The 14,146-nt window shown below is 53.7% G+C and overlaps 1 long non-coding RNA gene across 1 annotated transcript; it reads left to right on the forward strand.

Annotated features, from left to right (window-relative positions):
- Positions 1-1,472: 1,472 nt before the first annotated feature.
- On the forward strand, positions 1,473-13,604 carry LOC142825934 (uncharacterized). Its single transcript, XR_012900247.1, has 3 exons — positions 1,473-1,988; positions 5,906-8,924; positions 9,240-13,604. It is a non-coding gene; the product is annotated as an uncharacterized LOC142825934 (long non-coding RNA).
- The last annotated feature ends 542 nt before the right edge of the window (positions 13,605-14,146 follow it).

Below are 14,146 nucleotides of genomic sequence, written 5' to 3' on the forward strand. Positions count from 1 at the left end.
CCAACTGGGGAGAAGTGACTGCCAGGGCGGATGAGCAATAAACTATCTCCAAGAGCCTCTGGACAGAAACTCTCAAGGAGCAGCCAAGCACCCTGGCATGGCCACACCCAACTGCAGAAATGTATAGACCAGGTCTGGCCAAAGTACAGCTAAGGTTCGGACAATCCAGTATTTTTGCCGCCTGTCTGGTAAAAAAATTCAGAAAATACCGGACACCTAAAATGTCCGGTATTTTCTGATTTTTTTCCTGGCCAGAAGGCGAAAATACCGGGTGCTTACCTGGTTCCGCAGGGGAGCTGTCTGGGCTGGAGCAGGAAGACGAGATGGTGGAGGGCGGCCAGTGGCCACCAGCAGCCTGTTAGGGCTAAAAAGCCTCAAAAGCATTTGTTAAAGGGGCCATGCTATTTTAAAAATATATATATTATATATATATTTTTGTTTTGTTTTGTTTTTTGCTTAGTAACTCTCGGGGTCCTTGGTTTTTTTTCCTCAACAACTTTGGTTCCCTCTCTCCCCCTTTTTTTTCCCCTCAACAATATTTTCCCTGGTGTTTTTTTTGGGGGGGTAGAGGGGCGTTCGGTATTTTTAGTTAAACCATCTGGTAACCCTAAATACGGCCCACGGGCTGGATGCAGCTCGCAGGCTGGATGCGGCTTACGAAACCACCAGATCTGGCCTACGGAGGCAGCAGGGAGCCCCAGGCAGGCTCCCCTACTTGCCCCGCAGCCCTGTGCGCTGTGCAGACACATGTCTGCAGGGCTCCATTTCTGTTTTAAAACTGGAGGGGAGGGGGAAGTTTCAGGAGCTGCTCTGCACCCAACACAATCCCACTGGTCAGTTTCTGGCCAGAAACCAGCCAATGGGAGCTGCTTGTTGGAATAACAGACAGCCAAAAAGAACCACGCCCCTTCTCTAGTTATTCAATGAAGCACATGGCCAGGTAAGCAAGCAGTCTGTCTGGGAAAGGTTTTAAACTCTGCAAGCCTTAGCGCTACAGGCTAAGTTTGGCAGCTGGCAGGTAAGTCTCTTGGCCACAGCCTACTTCTGGCACCCCAGCCCTTTCCCACCCCCCCTCAACATACCCAAACCCTCTGTCCCTCTCTGCCACCCATACCCCCTCTCAATCACAATACCCTCCTACCTTAGGTTACATCCCAAACCCCTGCACTCCAGTCCCTTGCCCTAGTCACAACTGCCTCCTTCACTCAAACTCCCTCCCAGACTCCAGTCTCCCTCCTGCACCCCAGTCTCTCTTTTGCACCCAACCTCCTTCACAGACTCTGCATTTCCTCCATTAATATCATGGAAGAGTGCAGCTCTCGACCTCTTTCCAAAACCTTGGAGTTGCCCCCCCCCATCAAAAATTATTGCCCACCCCTTGTATAGACACTGAGATCAGCTCTAGGAAGACTCATCTTAAGGGACTTGCCCCAGCCCCAGGTGTTCACCTGCCTTGGGTGTGCAAACCTAACATTATATGAAATTTGCCTCTGTGTGTGGAGGAAAGTATGCCAACTTCCTGCCCCCTCTTTCCAGTTAGAAATTATATAAATGGGGTTCTATCGCACACCAGAAATAAGTTTGTTAGCTCCAAAGGTGTATTTAAGTGGTTCAAGAAAAAGCAAACAGAACACAGCAGGTTACAACCAAAATAATACAAAGCATGCAAACTAAGCTGGATTCACTACACAAATTGGTTACAAGAAATAATTCCCCACCCTAGATGCTGTTTTAAATAGATTCCTTCACAGGCTCAGGGTATCTTTTCAGTTTGTGTCCAGCAGCCTTTCCCACTACTCCCTCAGTTTGTCTCTTTTGTCTCTCCAGGTGATTTCAAGTATCTCTTTGCGTGGGGAGGTGGGGGAGAAGCAAAGTGAAGACCCTGATTGTTTTGCTCCCCACCCTTCCATAGGATTTCCAGAAGGCAGTAATCACTTGTTCAATTCCCCCCACCTTCCAGTGGAAGAGGTCAGCAGTCTAAGATGCAGGTTAGTGTCAGGTGACTAGATCACCTGATTGTAGCATTATCCATGAGTCAGTGGCAGTATGGAGTGTCTACAGAAGTCCAAACCTTTTCACGATTCATTATCCTTGCTGATGGGCTATCAGCCCCGTCTGGCTTTTCCATTGTTGCACCTGAAAGGTTAGCAGTGGCCATCACCCAAAACAGCATAGCTGAAATAAGAGACATTAGTCAATATTCCTGACTTATGACCTAGTCATGCAACTAGGAAAATTGTACTCAGTAAACTTTGTGGAAGTTATTTTCCATAAAGAATATGGTGTAATGTCACTCCCATGAGATTACTGTCAGAGGATTAATCACTCACCAATACACAGGGGCTGAGAGTCAATTTTGCAGGGCACTAGCAGGGCTGATGGTGGGAGGAAGGACCAGATAGTGCACTGCCTTCATGCAGAGTCCAAATGGCACCATGGGAGTTGTAGTGCCACTGGGCCTGTATCCCGTCAGCCTCTGCAGCCGCACGGCACCATGGGAGTTGTAGTGCCGCTGGGCCTGTATCCCCGTCAGCCCTTGCAGCCGCACGGCACCATGGGAGTTGTAGTGCCGCTGGGCCTGTATCCCGTCAGCCCCTGTAGCCGCACGGCACCATGGGAGTTGTAGTGCCGCTGGGCCTGTATCCCGTCAGCCCCTGCAGCCGCACAGCACCGTGGGATTTGTAGTGCCGCTGGGCCTGTATCCCGTCAGCCCCTGTAGCCGCACGGCACCGTGGGAGTTGTAGTGCCGCTGGGCCTGTATCCCGTCAGCCCCTGCAGCCGCACGGCACCATGGGAGTTGTAGTGCCGCTGGGCCTGTATCCCGTCAGCTCCTGCAGCCCCCATGGCACCAGGGGAGTTGTAGTGCCGCTGGGCCTGTATCCCGTCAGCCCCTGCAGCCGCACGGCACCATGGGAGTTGTAGTGCCGCTGGGCCTCTATCCCGTCAGCCCCTGCAGCCGCATGGCACCGTGGGAGTTGTAGTGCCGCTGGGCCTGTATCCCGTCAGCCTCTGCAGCCGCACGGCACCATGGGAGTTGTAGTGCCGCTGGGCCTCTATCCCGTCAGCCCCTGCAGCCGCATGGCACCGTGGGAGTTGTAGTGCCGCCGGGCCTGTATCCCGTCAGCCCCTGCAGCCGCACGGCACCGTGGGAGTTGTAGTGCCGCTGGGCCTGTATCCCGTCAGCCCCTGCAGCCGAACAGCACCGTGGGAGTTGTAGTGCCGCTGGGCCTGTATCGCTTCAGCCCCTGCAGCCGCACGGCACCGTGGGAGTTGTAGTGCCGCTGGGCCTGTATCCCGTCAGCCCCTGCAGCCGCACGGCACCGTGGGAGTTGTAGTGCCGCTGGGCCTGTATCCCGTCAGCCTCTGCAGGCGCACGGCACCGTGGGAGTTGTAGTGCCGCTGGGCCTGTATCCCGTCAGCCCCTGCAGCCGAACGGCACCGTGGGAGTTGTAGTGCCGCTGGGCCTGTATCCCGTCAGCCCCTGCAGCCGAACGGCACCGTGGGAGTTGTAGTGCCGCTGGGCCTGTATCCCGTCAGCCCCTGCAGCCGCACGGCACCGTGGGAGTTGTAGTGCCGCTGGGCCTGTATCCCGTCAGCCCCTGCAGCCGCACGGCACCGTGGGAGTTGTAGTGCCGCTGGGCCTGTATCCCGTCAGCCCCTGCAGCCGCACGGCACCGTGGGAGTTGTAGTGCCGCTGGGCCTGTATCCCGTCAGCCCCTGCAGCCGCACGGCACCGTGGGAGTTGTAGTGCCGCTGGGCCTGTATCCCGTCAGCCCTTGCAGCCGCACGGCACCGTGGGAGTTGTAGTGCCGCTGGGCCTGTATCCCGTCAGCCCCTGCAGCCGCACGGCACCGTGGGAGTTGTAGTGCCGCTGGGCCTGTATCCCGTCAGCCCTTGCAGCCGCACGGCACCATGGGAGTTGTAGTGCCGCTGGGCCTGTATCCCGTCAGCCCTTGCAGCCGCACGGCACCATGGGAGTTGTAGTGCCGCTGGGCCTGTATCCCGTCAGCCACTGCGACCCCCACGGCACCGTGGGAGTTGTAGTGCCGCTGGGCCGGTATCCCGTCAGCCCCTGCAGCCGCACGGCACCATGGGAGTTGTAGTGCCTCTGGGCCTGTATCCCGTCAGCCCCTGCAGCCGCATGGCACCATGGGCGTCGTGGGGCTCCGCGCGGCAGGGTGTGGCCGCGCACGCGGCGCTGGGCGGGCAGTGCCGCCATGGGAGGAAGGTCGAAGAAGCGCAAGGCGCAGCCAGGATCAGAGCCTGATGCTGCCAGCGCCGAGCCTGCCCCTAGCGTGAAGGCTCCGGTTCTGCGCGCCCTGCCCCGCCTGGGTCTCAGCCCTTAGGCGCCCGGGGAGCTCCGCACAGCACGGCCCCACGTCGCGGCGGTGAGGGGGCTGAACATCCTCGGGGGGGCAGTTTGGGGGCCCTCTCCAGTAACAGTCTGCGGGGGGAGGTTTTTGCCATTCCAGGCTATGACAAGGGGGTGGCGGAAGAGGACGTGACATCAGCAGTCTGGATGCCAAGCCTGGGTCGCTAGGGGCTTGGTCTCATTGTGCGTGAGTCACTCCCTGCATGAGCGATGCATGCCGGGAGTTGTAGTTTTGACAATGCTGGTTCCTCGGGTCCGACATCACTAGTGTGTTGCAGCCCCCACCCCACCCAGCATGACAGCCCAGCCCTGCCCACAAACTGCATCACAGGCTGGCTCCATCCGACCCCTCCCTTCCTTAGCCAACCCCAGCCCAGCCTGCATCCCAATCCCCCCCTCTTCTCCAGTCCATTTCTAATAACCCCCAGTCCCGCCTGCACCCACATCAGTGTCCTTCCCTCCAGTGCATACTCTTATCCCAGGGGCCCCTCGGTTTCCCTTCCTCTCCACAACACCCAGCCCCACCTGCACCCCCAGTCCATGCACCCATCAGCCCTTTTCCTCCCTACGACATCCCCCAGCTCACCTTAACCTGCACCCTAGCTCTGTCCCTACGTTTCCCCTGTTCGTAGGACCCCCTTGGTCTAATTTGCTTCTTTCCCAACCCACAGTCCCTCCTCCCACGCTCCTATCCTACCAGCCATGGGACCTGTCAGCCTCCTTTATTCATTCTGTTCCTAGCACCCTGAACTTCCCCCGTCAGTCCTCCTCTTCCTCCCGGACATCCTCCAGCCTGCCATATCCTTCCCTAATCTGCCTCTAGTGGATCCCTCCATTCATGGGATCCCTTAACCCCCAACACTCCCCAATTCTTGTTCCCCCTTGCCAAGTTCACCTTCCCTGCCAATGTGGGGTCCTCAAACACTCCTCCACCCTGCCCTTCATCATGGGGCCTCTAAATCACCCCAATCCCTCAGTGCCCTTGTGTACTTAGATCCCTCCACGCAACAATATAGCCGCCAATACCATAAATTCAAGATAGACATATTTATGTGGGGAACCTAAATTGCTTATTGAACGTCTCCATTGTTCAGCCCAGCTAAGACTCTCCCCTTTCCTGTCCTGCTGTCTCCCTCCACAGAACAGGGGGGAGTTTGCTTGGCATGCATTCCCCACAGAGGTGGTCTCAGGAACCACAAAAAAGTAGGGCACATCTGGCAGTAGATTTCTTCACAGGCCATGAGCTTCTTTTATGGCATGGGGCCCTGTGGCATTGAGGCTGGGAAAGGGACAGTAGTCTACTCTGTAGAGGCACTGTTTTGGGACAGCTCAATGTAGTCTACTCTAGCGTTACTAATTTGGATACCTTTCTACTCTAGCTGTATTCCTGCAGTGGCCATGAAAGGGCATGGCTGGTGGTAGGAGTCTGTTATATCTTATATGCGAGAAGAAGAGGTTATGCACCATTGCTGACTGAGCTGCTAACTTGTTTGTTCTTTCCCCCTTGTGCTGACTTCAATATCAAGGCATAAGAAGTCAACCATTCGAGTCTCTTCCCATCACGCGAAGGAAAGACAGCATGAATGAGAGCAGTAAGGTTGGGAGAATGATGAATGGGAGGCAAGAACTGTCCAGTTGAGAGCAGAGCTACCACCGCTGTCACTGAGATAAGTGTTTAATTTAGAGAAATCTGAGCTTATGGCCCACCTGGATGCAGGTAGTGACGTGCTGTTTGCTTAGGAAGCCAGCCCTAGCTGAGGTTCCCGACTAGCAACTTTGGTTATGAGAGAAACGGGGTTTCCATTTGTAGGTGCTGCTCATTTCTTTGGGGAACAGTGTGTCCACCTTAGCAGAGACCTGGATTGAGGATGATGATGCTCAGTGGTGAGTTGTTTGCCTTCCTCCCACGTGTTTCTCTCTCCTCATTCTGTTGTGTTGGCCAGCAAGTTCTGTCTTTCTGTCTCTGTCTGTGTCTTTGTCCTTCTCTGTTTCTGTTGTCTCCTTCTACAGAACCCTCGCAGGCATTCTAGGTGTGCATCCCCACAGGTTAAGTGTCGGGAGCCAACAGGAATTATGGTGGCACATAAAAGGCGCAAGATAGAGGATGTGGGAGTGGTGCTGTGCCTCAAACACTCCTCGACCCTGCCCTGAGTGTTCATGAAGTGGGACCCATATAGATAGTAGAGGGGGGCAGGGATCAAGGGATATTTGCCTAGCAATAGAGCTTAGTGTAGCGACAGCTCATGCTGGGCTTTTTCTGGTGCGCTTGCAGAGGAATCTATTCAGGGGCCACGGCCAGCGAGGAAATTGGCAGAGATGGACTTGAGCAGGTTGGGCATGGTTCTGAATGATCCTCACCTTTGGCCTTCACATCGCTGTGTGTGAGTAAGCAAGGAGTGCTTTGAATTCCTCTTCTGTACTGGCAGTAGGCTTCTTCACAGACTTCTAGCTTCCTGCTTGGGCATAGAGCCCTGTGGTATTGAGGCTGGAGAAGGGGCCGTATTCGGCTCTACATAGTGACTGTTTTGGATGTAGGTTCAACGGGCTCCTTTCTAGTTGTATTCCTGCAGTGGCAGAGAAAGTGCCTGATGCTGATAGCATTAGGGATATATTAACAACCACCTGATCAGGACAGAGATAGTGACTATGAAATGCTAAGGGAGATTAGTCACGGAGATAAGTGTCGGGTCTGGAAATCTCTCGGCTTACGGCCCACTCGGGTCTAGGAAGGGAAGTCACGTTTGATTAGACAGCCAGTCCGAGCGGAGGTTCCCGAGGTGCTTCCTTGGTAGCTCCCGTTTGTCAGGGCTCCCGTTTGTCAGGGATGCTGGTTTCTCTGGAACACGGTGTCCTTCTCAGCAGACGCTTGGCTCGAGGAGGAAGACGCAAGGTGGTAAGGTTTCTGGCTGCCTCTTATGTGTTTCTCTCTTGTTGCTCTCTCGTATTGGCCAATACGTTCTGTATGTCTGTTTCTGTCTGTGTCTTTCTCCTTGCTCTGCTTCTGCCGTGTCCTTCTACAGGACACTTGCAGGCATTCCAGGTGAGCATTTCCACGGGCCAAGGGCTCGGCAGCCAACGGGAATTATGCAGGTACGCCAGTCGCGCAAGGTAGAGCGGTGCTGTGTCGTGGCTGACTGACTCAGTGTACTTGTAGTGGGCCCGATACAGAGGGGAGAGGGGGAAAGGGCTAAAGGATAGAATTCCCGCAGCCACAGACCTTAGCGAGTGAGAGCTGACGCTGGTCTTTTTCTGGCGCGCTTGCAGAGAACTGAATGCGGGGCCACGGACAGAGAAGAAACGGTCCGAGATGCACTAGAGCTGCCTGGACGTGATTCTCGGGAAACGTGAAGGGTCCTCAGCGTACGTCCTTCCCGTGGCTCTGTGTGAGTAAGAGATGCGTGCTTTGAAATCTTCGACCGTCCTGGCAGTCGGTTTCTTCTGAGGCAGACAGCTTCCTGCTGGGGCACGGAGCCTGGTGGCCTAGGGGCTGGTGAAGGGACAGTAGTCGTTTCAACGGAGTGTTGATAGAGATTCAAGGCCTCCTTTCTCTCCGCGTTCCTGGAGTGGCAGCGGGAGGGGGTGACCGATGGTGGGAGGCAGCGGTGCGATGGTGGGAGGAGAAGCGATGCCGCGTCCTTGCGAACTGAAAAGTTAAGTTGTTTGTTTGTTTTTTTCCCCTCTGCTGTGTTCGGTAGCGAGCGATAAGAAGTCAACCCTCCCGGTGTCCTCCCATCTGAGGATGGAACGTAAACGAGAACAGCGAGCTCGGGAGCTTGGTCGAAGCGAGGCGAGAACCGTCCGGCTGGGAGCGGAGCAGCCATCGCTGACAGGGAGATAAGTGTCGGGTCTGGAAATCTCTCAGCTTACGGCCCACTCGGGTTTAGGAAGGGAAGTCACGTTTGCTTAGACAGCGAGTCCGAGCGGAGGTTCCCAAGGTGCTTCCTTGGTAGTGGGAGAAACAGGTCTTCCGTTTCTCAGGGGTGCTGGTTTCTCTGGAACACGGTGTCCTTCTCAGCAGACGCTTGGCTCGAGGAGGAAGACGCAAGGTTGTAAGGTTTCTGGCTGCCTCTTATGTGTTTCTCTCTTGTTGCTCTTTCGTATTGGCCAATACGTTCTGTCTGTCTGTTTCTGTCTGTGTCTTTGTCCTTGCTCTGCTTCTGCCATGTCCTTGTACAGCACACTTGCAGGCATTCCAGGTGAGCATCTCCAAGGGTTAAGGGCTCAGGAGGCAACGAGAATACTGCAGGTACGCCAGTCGCGCAAGGGAGAGCGGTGGTGCGTCATGGCTGACTGACTCAGTGTTCTTGTAGAGGACCCGATACATAGGCGAGAGGAGGGGAAAGGGCTAAAGGATGGAATTCCCACAGCCACAGACCTTAGTGAGTGAGAGCTAACGCTGGGCTTTTTCGGCCACCCTTGCAGAGGAATCAGTGCGGGGCCGTGGGCTGAGAAGATACCGTCCGAGATGGACTTGAGCTGCCTGGACGTGATTCTCGGAACACGTGAAGGGTCCTCAGCGTTCGGCCTTCCCATGGCTCTGTGTGAGTAAGAGGTGTGTGCTTTGAAATCTTCAAGCGTCCTGGCAGTATGTTTCTTCTGAGGCAGAGAGCTTCCTGCTGGGGCACGGAGCCTGGTGGCTTGGGGACTGGTGATGGGGCAGTAGGCGGTTCAACAGAGCGTGGATAAATATTCAAGGCCTCCGTTCTCTCCGCGTTCCTGGAGTGGCAGCGGGAGGGGGTGGCCGATGGTGGGAGGCTGCGGTGTGTTAAAGAGGAGGAGAAGCGGTGCCGCGTCCTTGCGGCCTGAAACGCTAAGTTGTTCGTTTGTTTTGTTTTCCCCCTCCCCCGCCCTTTGCTGGGTTCGGTAGCAAGCGAGAAGAAGAACTCCCTGCTGGGATACGGAGCCTGGTGGTTTGAGGACTGGTGAAAGGATCAAAGTCGGCTCTGCAGGGTGACTGTTTTGGAAATTGCCTGGACATCCTTCTAATGTGATAGCTAAGAATTCTTCATATGTGCCTTCCTTTTAACTGGCTGAGAGCAAGATAGTAGCTTTTGCAGTGTTCGTGGCTGCATCATAACACTGCTGCACACAGACCCCACAGACCTCAACCCTGAGCCCATCATGTACCTGAGCCCCCTGACCTGAGCCCCTCACATCCCCAAACTCCTGCACCCCCACCTCCCGCGTCTTCTGCCAAAACACTCCTGCACCATCCACACACTGCAAACCTGTGCCCTGAGCCCATCATATTCCCAACCCCTCCTGCCCTGAGCCCCTCATACATCGCAACCCAAACTCCTGCATCCCCCTCCCAAGCTGGGAGCCCCCTCCCTGAGCCAGCAGCCCCTTCTCTGCCTCCTCCTGCACCCAAATTCCCTCCCAGAGCTTGCATCTCTCATTCCTTCCTGCACCCAAGTCCCTCATTCCGACCCCAGAGCCCACACCTCCTTTCTCACCCAGTGAAAGTGATATAGGGCTGGGGACAGCAAATGATGGAGAAAAGGGGAATGGAGAGGGAGGGGCCTCCAGGAAAGGTGGGGTCTTGGGGAATGGATGGGGCAGATCTTGGCTTACCCTGACATTTAAAAAGTGATCTTGGGTATAAAAAGTTTGGAGACCACTGCTCTATAGGCTTCTGCTTAAAAGCTCCTCAAGGTCACAGATTCCCTGGCCTTGGGAGGTAGCTGACACCACCAAGTGAAACAAAATAAACCCCTTTCTTCTTGAACCCAGGAAGAAAGCTCTTGGGCTTCTTCCAGAGGGGTACCCCCAAGCTCTTTTACCACAAGAGAGCTTAGAAAAAAACCAACAAACTGCAGTCTCTGGTAGCTGACCTCAGTCGTAGGCATGCACCCGCAGATCTCCTGTTACCTTCCAGGACACAAGAATCAAATTGTCATCGTAAAAAAGGTGGTTTTTATTAACAAAACAAAAAGATATACTTGATCAAGAATACTTGGTTGCTCGGTGTTACAGAGCAACTGAGAAAAGAACAGACCAAAACCACAACGAATCATGGCTCTTTGTAGCTTAAATGCTGAGTGGGAGGTGGGGTGGAGTCATGGATTCACACCAAGAAGTTTAACCAAACAACAAAAAATACCCTGATTGTGAGTAAATACACATTTTCCCTTATTTACTCACGATTCCTTCATGGTTCAAGTCCACTTCCATGCCCCTGAATTCCTTGGAGGCATGGTGGTCCTGTCTAGGTTTAAATCGTTCTGTCTCCCAACTCCTGGCTTAACACACATACAAAGAAAGCAGGCAAGGTGTCTATATACAATTCAGATTTCAGCACTGTATCCCATTGGTTCTTCTGGCTTTTTGCCAGTTAGTCACCAGGTGCTGAGCAGCACTCCTCCTAGCCATCACAGACCCCTAGTTCCTATGTTATGGGAACAAGTACATAACTTTTCCTTCTTCACTTGTTCTACATCAGTCATGATTTTCCCTTCATCCCCTCCCCGAGGTCATGATAGCCTCCTCTTTGCTCATTTGAAAAGTCCCAGTGTAAACTGGTTCACTCCTCGGAGTCCATTAATAGTTAATCTGACCACAGAGGGTTAAGCCTGGGTAGCCACCATCCAGGCCGCTGGCCCTTTTTATTACGCAAGATCGCGTTTACACCCGAGCAGGATCGGCCTGCCGGCGGAGTAGGGGGGTTCGGGCCCGCCCCCTCTCCGAACCCCGGCCCAGGGCCCTAAAGGCAGGGACCCGTGGTCCCTCCCTAGCGGATGGGGGAATGCCCCAAAACACACCCGCTCACGGGCTCCACAACCCTGCCCTGGGCCGCTTCCTACTCCACCAGGCCTCCCGGCCCACTTCCCTCGACCTCTCCTGCCTCACCTCTCCCTCCGTTTCTCCTCCCCTTGCTCCGTCCACCGTCCTCTCTTGTACCGTGCCAGCCCCGAGTTTAAATCCCCCGCCAGCTCCTTTCCCCCTCTGCGTCACTTCCCGAGCGACGCCTCCCGGCCACCCTTCCCCCGTGACGTCATACCCCTGCGCCTCCCCGGCCCCTCCCTCTAGGGCCCTGCTAGGCGGCGCCCGCTGCCTCCCGACGCTCCCCGCGTCGGCTGCCGGCGCGTTCCGGGAGTCCACCGCGGCGGGCTGGGTCGTGTTCTCCGCCCCCCGGTGTGGCTGCTCGGCGCCTCCCGGCGCGCTCTCCGTGCGGGGCGCGAGTGCCCCGTCGCCCCGCCCGGCGCCTCCCGGCAAGCTCCCAGTGCGGGGCACGAGTGCCCCGTCACACCCAGCTTTTTTAATCTCTCTTGATATGGGACCCGTTCCAAACCCTTAATCATGTTTGTTGCCATTTTCTGAACCTTTTCCAATGCCAATGTATCTTTTTTGAGACAAGGCCACCACATCTGTATGCAGTGTTCAAAATATGCGCATACCATGGATTTCTATAGAGGCAATAAGATATTCTCTGTCTTATTCTCTATCCCTTTTTAATTATTCCTAACATTTGGTTTGCTTTTTTGACTGCTGCAGCACATTGAAAGGATGTGTTCAGAGAACTATCCACGGTGACTCAAAAGCTCTCTCTTGAGTGGTGATAACTAAATGAATCCCCATAATTTCATTTTATTTTTTTCCAATGTACATTACTCCATGCCATTTTGTTGCCAAATCAAGTAATTTTGTGAGTTCCGTAAGAGCAAAGCAGGTGGTAAAGAGCTTCTAAACTCTCTTGAGCAGTTTAGTGTAATCTACAAATTTTGCCACTTCACTGTTTACCACGTTCTCCAGATCACTTATAAATAGGTTGCGTAGTATTTGTAGTAAGATGAGGGTCTGAAACAAAAGTCCACGTAGCATAAGCCTGAGGCTTAGCTAACAATGGACATTGCTTTATATTAGCCAACTTAAGCTAAGCTGTGAGCAAGAGGCAGGCCTCTGCTCACAGAACTTGGCACAAACAGAATCTACACAACAATCTACACTTGTTTACTCATGCCCTGCCAGAAGCACTTCCGGGTGCCTTTTTTTTCCGAAAGAGTGTCCGGCAGTCTGGACACGCTTTCTTGAAAAAGCTGATCGATTTTTTTGATCCGCATCATGCTGTCTAGATGCTCTTTTTCTATAGAGGCTTTTTCAAAAAATACTTTAGAAAAAGCCTCTGTTGAAAAAGGCATGTAGTCTAGACGTGGCCATTTGCTGATCGACGGGCACAAATCTCCAAGGGTGTATCTACACTGGACTGTTTTTCTGGAATAAGGGACGTTATTCTGGCAGAACAACAGTAGCATCCACACAGCAATTGCGTTATTTCAAAAGAAAATTGAAACAACGGAGGGCTTAATCCTCGTGGAATGAGGTTTACCAATGTCAGAAAAACGCCTCTTCTGAAAAAGCTTTTTTGGCAGAGGGTGAGCGTGTGGACGCTCCATTGCTGCTATGTCAAAATAGCGCCTCATTCTAAAGTTAGTCCTTTCCAGTGCATCCTGGGGCGCTAAATCGAGATAGAGCGTCCACACTACCGGGAAGCCTCAACATTAGTCTGAGATAGCACATCCACATTAGGGGAGCTTATTTCCAAAATCAGCTTTTCCAGAAGATATCTTCCAGAATAGCTTTTTCTGAATGAAATTTGCAGTGTAGACATACCCTTGGGGTAGGTTTACACTGCATGCTTATTTCGAAAAGCACTTAGCCTCAAGCAGCAGCTCCCAGCAGTAATTGCTGACTCGATGCCCTGCCTGAAGTGGTTCTGAGTGGCCTTAAATGCAATTCTGCATCCAATCAGTGTGGACTCTCTATTTTGAAATAGCTATCTGAGACCCTTTCACCTGGCCAGGGCAGGCTGGTGGGCCCAAGTCCCACCCACCCTGGGAGCGGCCAAACAGCCAACATAGACCCCCCAGGGATGGAGCCGGCTCCCACATTAGGAAGGCAGGAGAAGGGACCCACTGAAGGCAGGGAGACAGAGTGGATCTCCAGTGAACTCAGGGATAGGGCAGGGATTTGCCTGGGGAGCACAGGATGGTGGGCTTGATCCCACCCCCCTCTGCCCACACAGTCAGTGGCTGGGCAGACAACACCATCTGCCCCAGGGATGGACCTAGGTCCTGTGCTAGGAAAGCAGGATAAGGGACCCTCTGGAGCAGTGTTTCCCAGATGGTGTTCCGCAGAACCCCGGGGTTCCACAAAGTGAAAATAAGGGTTCCGTGAGAAAATTCCATTACAACAACATTTTATGGTTAAAAAATATTAATAAATATTACTTACTGTTATTTTTGTTTTTAAATACGTGCAATTAAACTAAATGTTGATCTCATGATCTTGTTTAGCATGTGTTTATTATGATCCTTACTTATATATGAAGTTGAAAACATAGACCACAAATAAGACTGTTATTAGGGGTTCTGCAAAATTCTTTCAAATTTAAAAGGGTTCTGTGGCCAAATAAAATTGGAAAACACTGCTGTGAAGGTAGCAAAGTGACCCCCCTCCCCCTCCGTACAGCCATTTCCCGGGTTCTTCTCCTTTCCCTACCTCCTGGAGGGACAGCAAAGCCTTTGCTCTGACTGCTGCAGTTGCCCTTGCAGACACCTTAGCTTGCCAGTCGTGGAGCTAGAGCTGCCTCTGGGCACTCAACGGCCCTTAGCAATGGTACTGCAGTTTCTGCAGGCTGCCCTCCTGGCCATGCAGGAACGCAACCACCAGCCGATTGTCCGGGCGCGCAGCTCTTCCAGCTGCACCTCGCTGTGCGCCGCCGCTTCTTGCGCTGGAGACTAGATCTGACGGGTGGGACCGGCTCGACATGGAGCG

Source organism: Pelodiscus sinensis, unplaced genomic scaffold (genome assembly GCF_049634645.1).
Source record: "Pelodiscus sinensis isolate JC-2024 unplaced genomic scaffold, ASM4963464v1 ctg48, whole genome shotgun sequence".
Lineage (NCBI taxonomy): Eukaryota > Metazoa > Chordata > Testudines > Trionychidae > Pelodiscus > Pelodiscus sinensis.